At 33.0% G+C, this 12,084-nt stretch overlaps 1 pseudogene; it reads right to left on the minus strand.

The window, feature by feature from the left end:
* Positions 1 to 917: 917 nt before the first annotated feature.
* LOC146914376 (uncharacterized) lies at positions 918 to 6,424 on the minus strand (annotated as a pseudogene).
* Between the last annotated feature and the right edge of the window lie 5,660 nt (positions 6,425 to 12,084).

Below are 12,084 nucleotides of genomic sequence, written 5' to 3' on the forward strand. Positions count from 1 at the left end.
GAAATATTTAATGGCAAAAACGTTGATGATGCTTTCCAAAACAACAAGGTAGAAGGGCCTAAACTTTGTAATGGAGTTTCAGATGGTAAGATGGACGGTATGGAGAATTAGGCTATAAATGAATTAAAAAGAAAGACAAATGATGACTTAGAAAAAAAGTAAAGGAGGCTCATGGATCAAATCATGGTGAGATGGACGATTTGAGGCTTGGGCTAGAAATGATTTTTTCTTTAATCCTAGTGCTTTTGCTTGAAATAATTTTTTTGTCAATCCTATTGCATGTTAAAACTAAGGTTTTATAAACCATACCAGTCAATTCAACATTTTAAATTTCGAATCATAATTGTGTGTAATTTGGTTATTTGATTAGTTCAATCAAAGTGTTAATTGTTCTAAATCAATAAGTTTAAGTCTTTTAACCATCAACTAAATGTCTCAATTTTAAAATATTAAATCAATAAAATCTTTTCACATTTTGATGTATTTTTAATGTACAAGGTTTTTGTTCCAAGCATAAAAAAAGATCATGTTTACACCAGTGAAAACACCATTTGGTCATAATTTCTGCAAGGCATGTTTCGAATGTGTATTTTCTGTTCAATATGTGTTAAAGGGATAGAAAGTAGAATGTGAGAGTGATGATTCATTTGCATAAAAATATAATCAAATGTTGTGCTTGACCTTCTTATATTGTTTATTTTTTTTTTAATACTTACATGTGCGTCGCGATTTTCTCTTCATATTAGAAATTGGATCATATGGTTTTGATGGACCAGTGAACTGGAATCTAGAGAAAATAAATGATTAAACAAACACCAAAAAAAAAAATTATGTTTAAATACATAAAAGGCACAAATAATAGATGATTAGGTTTGGCCAACTATGCACTTGACTATTACAATTCAATTGCTGGGAGGCATATTAGTTTCTAGTTTCTACAGCCACAAATGCATCATGACAGTTAGGACAGATGAGTTTAAGGTTAAGATACTTTACGAGATACTCATACTGCATATGAAATCGATGGCAAGTAGTCCAAAATGTAGATTTTGATGTGTTGACAAAGGATGAAGTGGGTTCTTTAGCCGTATTCTTATGAGTGTTTCCACTTGAAGGCGTTTTCTTCTTACTATTGTTTGCCCCATTTGCCGTCGCTTTTGTCGATGAACCACCAAAAATGGTTGAACCTTTCTGTGGTTTTGCTTTTATCTTCTCATCATAAGCTGCTCTTCTACGTATACTCCATGCCTCTGAAATAAGCTTGAAGGCCCCATCGGATCCGATGGACTTGTTCTTGTCAGGATGAAGCATGAGAGCTAGCTTCCTGTAATATTTCCTAACTATATCATCATCAGCATGGGGGTTCACACCGAGTATACCATACTAATCTGCTTCTCCTTTTACTTTATTCTCGGCAGAAATATACACGTCGAGTGTAGCTATCATTTGAGGAATACCCTCAAGGGAAGGAAATAAATTCTGGGCTTTCAAAGCAAACTTTTTCCTTAAACTTCCTCACCTGTAATATACACGTAATGTTTAATTCCCTAATGGATCTATTACACCAGTAATTTAATTGATTTAGGAATCAATATACAAAATTTATAACAAAGGTTGATTTTATCCATTCGAAAAAACATAAATCAACATTCAAATTATAATCATTACTTTTAAAAAAATATATTGATTTCTTATGGTACTTGTTTAAGAGTAAATAAAATATTAAGTCAAAATAAATAATTATTCTTTTAATGTCAATCCAAAAAACAAAAAGAAATTAATTCAAATTAAGCTATAATGAATAATAGGCTTACCTTCTTCAAAAAGACAAAATTTTGTCTTCTTTATTCCAAATTTAATCAAAGGAATTACACTCGAACATGATTTATCTTGGACATTATCAAAGCAAACAATAGGGTAAACTATAACAACGCTTAGAAATACAAAAAATCTTGATGATAACCATTTGATCAGATCTAAAATGATAATCTTTAAAGTGATTTTTGATGCCATGTTCGTGGATCTGGTGAAGACAAAACAATATAAGATTAAAATATTGATAATGATCCAAAGAATTATATGCAATTGATAATAAACAATATGGATGATTTGAGACTTGTATCTCACCATACGGTAATTATTATAATCAATTCATATATGCGTACATATTCTCTTCATCAATGAAAGATAGAGAGATAGTAGAAGGCTACCTATTATTATTTGCGAACACAAGGTAGTGATGTTTCAGTGAGCTAGAGAGAAAGAGAGAAATCAAGCTTCGGCGAAGCGCCGCTAACCTTTTCTAGTATTTTCAACCAAAGTAAAATCATACATTTATATAGAGTTTACAAGATGATGAGTTAGGGTTATGTTATGTTTTTGTTATTGACAACCCAAATGAGTAAGCCCATTTGAGTCCAAGCCCAATAACAAACAACCCCAATTCCCCATTGGGCCAGTTACTTGCTTCACACCCCTCCCCGCGAGGGGGCGTATGTAACAACCTGTTTTTCGCTAGAATTATTTTTATTATTCATATATGTGTTTATGTGTGATTAATTGTGTTTGTGTGTATTTTATTTGAGATTAGTTGAATTTTGGTCTAGAAGGGTATTTTAGTCAATTTTAGACTAAGGGGTATTTTGGTTATTTATTAAGAAAGGATATTTTAGTAATCTTATAATTGAGATTATTTAAGTATTTTGAGGTTAATAGTTATTTTTACTAAGATTAGAGGTAACTAACGGTAATTATTTTTTAGATGGTAATAATTAGACATTTTACTAAGATGAGTAAGTAGTAACATTTCTAATTAGTTAGTAAGATGGAGTTAGGCCCAATAAGAAGAATTTAACCTAGCCCAATTAAGCGGTGACTATATAAGCATAACTCTTAAGAGAAAATTAGGTTTTTCAATTCATTTTTTATTTCACAAACTTAAGAGGTAGAGAGAGAAAGTAGATCACAAACTCTGAGAAGAAGAAAGAATAAGAAGATAGAGAAAGCTTGGGGTTTGAGAGCTAGAGAAGAGATTGAAGCTTAAGCTAGTGGATTCAAGACCTAGAGGTAAGGGAGATAGATTCTTTTCATTAATTAAGATATAATTTTATATTTTCAATTATGGGTCATAAGTGATTATTTTAGAATTGTGATTTTGATGAATTTATATGTTGATTTTTGTACTCATGTTTATGTGATAAATTTGGGTATGTGAAATTGGTCATAAACTTGTTGATTATGCTTAAACTTCATGATGATTATGTGTTAAAATAATTATGTCGAACTTTTAGCTTAAAATGATGAAAAGTGATGTTGTTGTTGATTATTGATAAACTCATGAACTTATACTTAGATTGTTGTTGAGTTATGTTATTGATGCTAATTCATGCATTGGGTATTGCAAATATGTTGATAATTTTTGGTGAAAATGGGTTGAAAATGAAGAAGTTGATTCTAATGAATTTGAATGAGTTGATGAAGTTGTTAGAATGAGTTAGAATGATGGAACTTCTGTTTTTAATCACTTTGTTTTGATGAGAAATTGTTTGGGAGAAAAATCGGGTTTTTTAGTAAAAGTTGTTTTTAAGCACTTTTGGGGAGAGAATTATAGGTTTAAGAGTTACAGACAAATAGGCGAAAACGGGATCAAAAACAGAGCTATAAACGGATTTTTACACGCGAAAACGCGCACCCTTTTTCAGCAGGAAAACACATGGTTTGTGCCTAGGAGGCGCACGACCGTGCTCTTTCCCTCTGGACCGTGCCTTTTAAAGTGTACAACTGTGCACATGTTGTATGGTTCCTGAACTTTGATTTTTCGCATTTTAAGGCCTCAATTGCATCTCTAAAAGTCCCTAACCCCTAAACCTACTTGAATAAGGTTTAAATGAGCTTAAATGAGTGGCTTAACATGGTTTAATTTTGAGGAAAAGTATTGGTTTTAAAGCATGTTCAAAATGAGACGAACTTGTGAAATTTTGGAAAATGAAGTAACTTTGTTAAACAAAAATGCTGTGAATGTTTCCCTAGATGATAGGTGATATGCAGGGATGTCTTGAGTGTATGATTGATACTTGAAACTTCATTTCGGTGAAATATTTGGAAATCGACAATTTTACCAAAATAGCTGAACTTTATCAAATTGAGATTTTATGACCGGATTACTTGCAAATTACTTTGTAATCAAGATGATATGATGAAAAGAGAATGAAACAATGGTTGTTGGGTGTTTGATATGTTGATTATCATGATGTGGCTATATGACGCCTTTTATGTGAATTATGTTATATGAGACGAAGTTATTGCTTTGTGGTGATAAATATTTGTTGCTGATGATTTCTTCATGATGTGTTGATGATTATGATGATGACTATAATGATGATGATTTATTAATGGTGATGAATTCTTACATGAAAAATGATGACGTTATTGGTGATGAATGCATGTATGAAAAATGAAGATGAAAATGATGACGATTTGTTTGTCGAACGTGTGCATTATTGAGTCATATGTTCATGCATTCATAAGTAGGATATTTATATCAAATGAAAACGACCAGGATATTTATATCCAACGAAGATGAGTAGAATACTTTGTATTCAAATGATGACGACTATGATACAGTTGTATCTTGAGGTGACGACCAGTACCACATGGATATAGGCGCATTGCATACATTTGATGGTTGGTTAAATGTGTCATATTTGATTATGTGCTTGGTGAGCCTTGATGATTTATGTGCATTGGTGAACTTGGTGAATTATGTGCTTGGTGAAATTTGGTGAATATGTTGAATGTGTACTTGTTGTATTATTATGCTTGCATGCTTGATGTTTAATAATGATGTTGGTTTGTTGTGAATAATTTAATGAAGTGTTATTAAAATTATTTGAAATTAATTGTGTCGTTTTACCTTCATTTGATTATACTTTAATTGTGGAATGTTATCTAACATCCAGTTGTCGTTTGGTTGATCGCCTACCTTATTCGTATGGATGGGTAGACGGAGTGCAAGATTAGTTGCTTTGCTTTGCTTGTGAGTATGCTGGAGGCTGGCTTTGGAGCTACCTCGTCTTTTGCTTTTGGAGTCTTAGAGTCGAGCTTTGGTTAGGATGTTTGTCTGTCGTTATTTATATTGTATGGCTTCATGAGGTTTATCACTCATTTTATTAAGATTTCGAGATTTATTTCGGTGATGTATTATGATATATGTGGCACGACTTCTTGGAGATTTTATTTATCTGTTGATGAGATGTTATGATGTTATTCCGCTGCGATGTTTTGAAAAATTATTTATGCATGTACTGGAACTTATAGAAGAAGTAGCATCTAGATCCTTTGTATGATTTGTATTATCTGTGTGATTTATCGCTTTAAGGGTTTAAGGTGTTACAACATACATAGCAATATGGGACTCTGATCCAAACACAAAATCACAACAGCCCCCAAAACTACCAAATTGTAATGTTTGTTAGTTACGGTTCCTGTAGCCATTACTACTGAACAATAGTCCTCTTCCATTAACAACGACACCTATACCTCCCATCTCTATATAAGGGGGACTCCTTTAATTTATAAAATAATCAATTTAATATTGTTTTGTTCGAACAGAGGCTGAATTGTCAGTCTTATACCTCCACCTAGAGATTAGGTTAACCGATAGTTGAAAATCATGAGAACAAACATATACAAACTAAAGCAAACACTTGAATTATAAACCGAATAAAAAACTTTATTAATTGAATCCAATAAATAAAAAGAGGTTCATCATGGAACTCTAATAAATAGAGGTTTATTAGCTCATGGAAACCGACATCATTTCAAAATAATAGAAAACATACACTATAGAGAACAAGAGGAGGAGGAAATTAAACCCTCTTCCTTTAAGCTATGATGCTTAACCCTTGCCATGTACCGCTAGCTTTCTAAATGAATAAAAGTATGTTCAAGAGTCCCTATTTATATTGCATCATTATTTAGTGATTGAGAGATGAGATCTGGACTTTTTCCTCTGATCCATCTTGGAAAACAAGTTAAAACTGCATAAAAGCACATGGACGCAAAGTTTCACACACATGGGTATATTAGGCATCCCTTGAGGTCGTCTCATGCGTAGGGTGCATGGACATGTAGCGTGTCACGCTTCAAAGAATGTGGTGGAGGTGCAATATGTGTTTCATTGATAGCAATAGTTTTACCATTTAGTAACTACAATTGAATCATAAGACACGACATTTGCATCAACATTGTCGTCCTTAGTAACAACAATTGCATCATAAGACATGACCCTTGCTTCAACATTTTCACCATTTTCAACATGAGTAATAGTCAGTGCGACAATAATACCATTCACATTTTCAACATATTCTTGAATTGTTTTCCTTGGAACATATGGAGGTTTCCTAACACAATGCACCGTTCCCATAACCTTCTAAGGAATCATCCAACGACAGTCCGTGACGTCATGACCAATAATTTCGCAATATGAGCAAAAAATAGTGAGTTATTCATAAGTAACTTGGACTTTTAAAGCAAAGTCGTCTCGTTCAACCAATATTACAAAAAGTATATTTTGTAGGAGTATCAATAATTAAAGGAGTACATATAGCACCCGAAACCTCTAGAAGAGTACGATTATGCCAATATTCCTGACCAAGTTCCATCAATCGGATCCAAACTTGAGCATTAGTTTTCCTTTGAGAACGTGTTTTAAAACCATAGTCCACTTAGATAAACTAAGCAGACCTGGTTTCATGTTAATAGTGCTTTGCGCATAAACCAACCCTAAGTCCTCAACCGAGCCGAAAGTATACTCAAATGACCCTCGGCCTAAGGACAATTAATTTGTCTTTGCTCCACAAAGTGGGAAAGTACAATATTTTTTTTAAAGTGGTAATCCAAAAGCTATAAATACCAATATATATATATATATATATATATATATATATATATATATATATATATATATATATATATATATAAGAGGATTTTTATTGTGAGGGATCAGAGGGTCTTAACGGTTCAGCTGACATTTCTACACACATGGTCTCACTTTTCTGAATCATCCTCCAGTTCTTGTTTATTCCAGTTCTCTCCTTCCTCACATCACAACTTTCACAATAGAGGCTACACCATAGTCACATAATTCGCGGTTCGTTCCGGTATGCGGTAGGGGTACGGGTTCGCGGTACGCGACAGGAGAAGAATTCGGTATGTATAGGGGTATACAGCTTCGGTACGCTCCGGTTCGTAGTAGTAATAATACCTAAATAAATATAGTGAGCTATAAAAAAAAGAGTTTTTTTTACCTAATTTCTTCTACCAAGTTTCTCACTCTCCACTCTTTGTTCATGTTCTTCTCACTCAGTCCTCAACTCATGGTGATTCATTTTATATTTACTTTGTAGTCTAAACCTTTTTTTTAACCAATCAGCGGTAACCATGCTTTGGTACGCTTGGTTCGCTGGTTTGTGCGTACCAATACGCCGAAGTATCCGAATTCGGTACTCACGTACCAATTCGCAATTCTCCCTTGATTACACGAATTATGTGACTATGGGCTACACATCCATGAAATTAAACTTCAGGGAAGAATTCTTGAGATAATTCAACAGGAAAAACCAATTTCATTAGTCATCGAAATATTTTTCACCATCACAAAGAAAGGGAACCAATTACCCTTCTTTTTCAAACCTTCACCTTTCTGATTTGCGCTACAATTATCTCATATTCCAATCAACAATTTCGTGATTCACACTTATTTGAATAGCTCAATCCCAATGTTAATTGTTCCAAATCGAGAAGTTTAAGTCTTTGAAAAAATTACCGAAATTTCTTGATTTTAAAATATTGTGAATTTGGATAAAACACACACCAATGCTTTAATATATGGAGTAAAATTAGCAGCAACCAAACATTTAAACAAGCACAGACAATCAACTAAGATACTTTTCAACATAAAATATATCTTATTTGTTCCTGGCATTTTTTTTTACACTTTTTCAACATAAAATATATCTTAATTCAGTAAAATCTATTAACACATTCTTGTATTTTAATGTACATGGATCTTGTTCCTGGCATGTTTGGAAGGTGTATTTGTTGTTCAATATGTCTTAAATGGGTAGAAAGTAAAATGTAATAGTGCTTTGTTCACCTAAAATTATAATGAAATGTATGGAAGGTCTGTCTAAGACTCAAGATTGATCATTAATAGGGCTGTTAGTTGACGTGTATAAGAAATGAAAATGTGAAGGTAAAATTGGATAGATTAAGAAACAAAGATAAAGGAAAATGGTATTATATTGATAAAATTGAGATGAATACATTGTTTGATCAAAACATCCAGTAAGATGTGTAATCTTGTGAAGGATGATGTGTTTATATGATAGGCTTAATTTGATGAACAAAAATGAACTGCTTTGTAACGAGTTTTAATCTACTTTTTATATAAAAAGAAGGGTTAATTAAGTTTTTAGTCCCTACGAATATTCACAGTTTTGTTTTTAGTCCCTACAAAATAAAATCACACGTTTTAGTCTCTGTCACATTTTCCTTGAGCATTTTAGGGACCAAAATGTTGATGGAAGTTTTTAGCAGACACTAAAAATACTGATGGAAAATTTTTATAGGGACTAAAAATGCTGATGGAAAATTTTATAGGGACTGAAAAGTGTGATTTTATTTTATAGGGACTAAAAACAAAATTATGAATATTTACATGGACCATTTACTTAATTAACCCTAAAAAAAAACAAATAAACTTCTAAGGTGCATGAATGCCAAGTTTCCTTACACCACCTTGATAATTTCTCTTGCAAGTATCTTCTTCTATTTGAATCTTGAGCACTGAAATTCGCTCACACATCTAACTAATCCTTAAAAGAATTCTTCAGTACACTTTGGTTTGACAGTTTACTTTGAGAAGTTATACATTTTGAAACTTCAAATAACTTCAAGATTATTACTTTTTATGTTGACTATAGTAGTCCTGGAAAAAAATGGTCCATGAACTTCTTGCACCTTAAGTATAAAAACTTTACTTTGAATGTTGACCTTTCGAGGAAGGTTGTAAATGTCATTTAATCGATAAGATTAATTAATAATTATAGGCTTTAATATGTGTTTCGTCTCTGCAATTAGGGGTCATTTAAAAATTGGTCCCTGTAATCGTTAATCCTGGCAAATTACCCTTGTAAAGTTTAATCATTTAAAATTTCGTCTCTCCCCCCACTTAATCACTGCCACGTCACTTATTAACTTAATAATGATGTGAATGGACAAAAATACCCCTAGACTCATCAGAAAAATCTGAAAAGACCAAAATACCCATGGCTTCATCTTCTTTCTTTTCCCTCTCGTTTCCTTGCAATTGACCTGCAACTCCCCCTTGTTCTCCACCCAACAACAGTTTGGTTAATGAAGACTATTCTAGCATTAATTCACGGACAATAGTGACTACCAAACTCATGATAGTTCTGGCCTATCTAATTGGTAGGCTGTGGAGCTTCTATATCCCCCCAGTTAATGCAGCGATGGCTGAACAATTCTTTCCTTTCTTTCTTCTTCTTCTTCATCGGTTGCCATTTTCACCATCCACCTTTCCCTTGCTTCTCCTTCCTCCGGTTCGATTTAGCTTCCAATATAATTCAACAAAAACAAAACACTGAATTTTAATACCCATAAAACAAAAACATAAAAAGATAGAATTTTTATATGAAAACAGCAACGGCGACGGCGAATTCCCATGAATTGAGTCGAAATTTTTCCTATTTAGGTTTCAGAATTCGATGAAGGAATTCAAGTTCGATGAAGGAATTCGTGTGTGGATTCATAACTAGCTCCCATCTATCTTCTTCCCAATAAAAAACCCAGCTTCAACTTTTTCCATTTTTTGAACATGTATGGATTCATAACCAAAATTGTTGAAACCCACAAGAGTGCCTTAAGTAGTAGTATTGGTGTTGCTATGATGTCTGTTGGAATTGTTTTGTTGTTTTTCGTTGAGGTCTGGATTCATAACCAAAATTGTTTTGTTGTTTTCTCTGCCACAGGGTTGCGGTTTTGTTCTTTTCCGGCTAGCTCTTTGCTGGGCTCTAGTGTGGTGGTGCTAGCTGTACCTACCTAGTTACATTGTTTGATAAAGGGAATGAATAAACACAGTGAGTTGAAAATGAATGGATCGATGGAGAATTGAAGATTAATGTATTGATGGAGAAGATGTTCTTAGGGGGTATTTTCGTCATTTTGCCGCACTTTGAGAGAAGGAAGGGCATTTTCGTCACTTCAAGCCAAATTTTGCTGAGTCAATGTGCCACGTCAGCTAATTAGTGACGTGACAGTGATTAAGTGGGGGGAGGGACGAAAGTTTAAATGATTAATTAAACTTTGCAAGGATAATTTGCCACGATTAACGATTACAGGGACTAATTTTTAAATGACCCCTAATTGCAAGGATGAAACACATATTAAAGCCATAATTATATATTCCCATGGACTTGTTCGTTCATAAACAAAAATCAATTCGCTAGAAAATATTTGATTGAAGGGCATTGCTTTAAAATGTGTTTTTTTTTTCTTCGAAAATTTATGAATGTCTGTACTTGAGGGTTCACTTTAGTCTCCTAAGTTACAAACGTTAGACATTTTAGTCCTTTAAGTTACAAACAATTATTAACTTCACATTGTTAAATGACAAACATTGATAGAAAGGATTGATGACTAAATTTGTCAAATCCACCAATTTGTATGCAAGTAATAAAGTAGTAAGTAAATCGTCTTCGTAGGGATTGACATTTAGACTATGAAACTAGCTAAACTTATTAAAACATTAAATAGTAAACAAACATAATGGGGGAGTTTGCTAGTTTGATTTGATTGCACAAAAGAGTTGAGTTGATTACTGAAAAATAAGGGGTTGATTGCATATTTTTGCAGCGATTAGGAGTCTTTATTTTCTTTTTGGATCAATTGAAACAATTATCGGTTTGAGATAAGGTTTCTATTTAAGTGGCTAGTGGGATCTAACGTCCCACCATATGTCAAGTTTCTCCTTAATCACCCTAAATGTCATACATGTTATATGGGGTATATGGAATATGGTCGTCATTCCTATAGGGATTTGCTTTCTTAAAGATAATTTAAACATAGTCATAGTAGAAATTCCTAAATTATCATCTAAAGATAATTTAAACATAGTGGAATATGGTCGTTATATGGCAGGGATTTGCTTTCTTAAAGATAATTTAAACATAGTCATAGTAGAAATTCCTAAATTATCATCTAAAGGAACCATATTCATTTAGGAATCTTAGAACTTCACCACATACTCTTAATAGTTCTTAGTAATAGTTCTTAGTAAATTAAATAGATAGGTCTAACCGTATCTTACTAAGGGAGGAATAATGAAGTTTGTATGCAACATTCAAAAAGTAGACGATAATAACGTATGTAGCTTATTCCTATGTTCAATCAAAATATATCACACTCCCTAGAATTCGTGAAAGCATTAAGCCATTTGCATATAAAAATTATATAGATCTCAAATCATAACTGAATAAAAGATTTGAATTACAATTTGATCCAACAATAAAATAGAGTTTCACCTTATAACCTTGATCAATTGGTGTTTGGTTACTCATGGTAACTAAAGACAAAATACAAGTGAAATAAAACATACTCTAAGAACAAAGGTTGAAGAGAGACTCCTCCGTTGATGCTCCTAGTACTTGGACTCCTCTTGAACCACCAAGTTCTGAATGAATAATTGTGAATGAGACTCTTATTTTATAGGCAAGTTTCTAGATGCGTTTGGGTTGAAAAAACTAAACTTCTTCCTCAAACCCGCAGAGAAAAAAATTAAATTTTTTTTCTTCTCAACCTCGTGCATGGGGCTATGCGTGTCGCGCGTGCATGCTAAAAACAATGTTTTTCAACAATGTTTCACACACTTGGGATGCATGACAGCACTCCCGTGACGTGTTGCTTCAACTGTTAATGTGTTTTTGCCTTTTTTTTTTCATCTTTTTAAGTGTTTTCTTCCTCCAAACTTGTCTTGAAACTTTGAAAAAAAATATTCCCCAACTT

This window comes from Medicago sativa, chromosome 6 (genome assembly GCF_051527215.1).
Source record: "Medicago sativa cultivar Bolivia chromosome 6, Bolivia_mono, whole genome shotgun sequence".
Taxonomy (NCBI): Eukaryota; Viridiplantae; Streptophyta; class Magnoliopsida; order Fabales; family Fabaceae; genus Medicago; species Medicago sativa.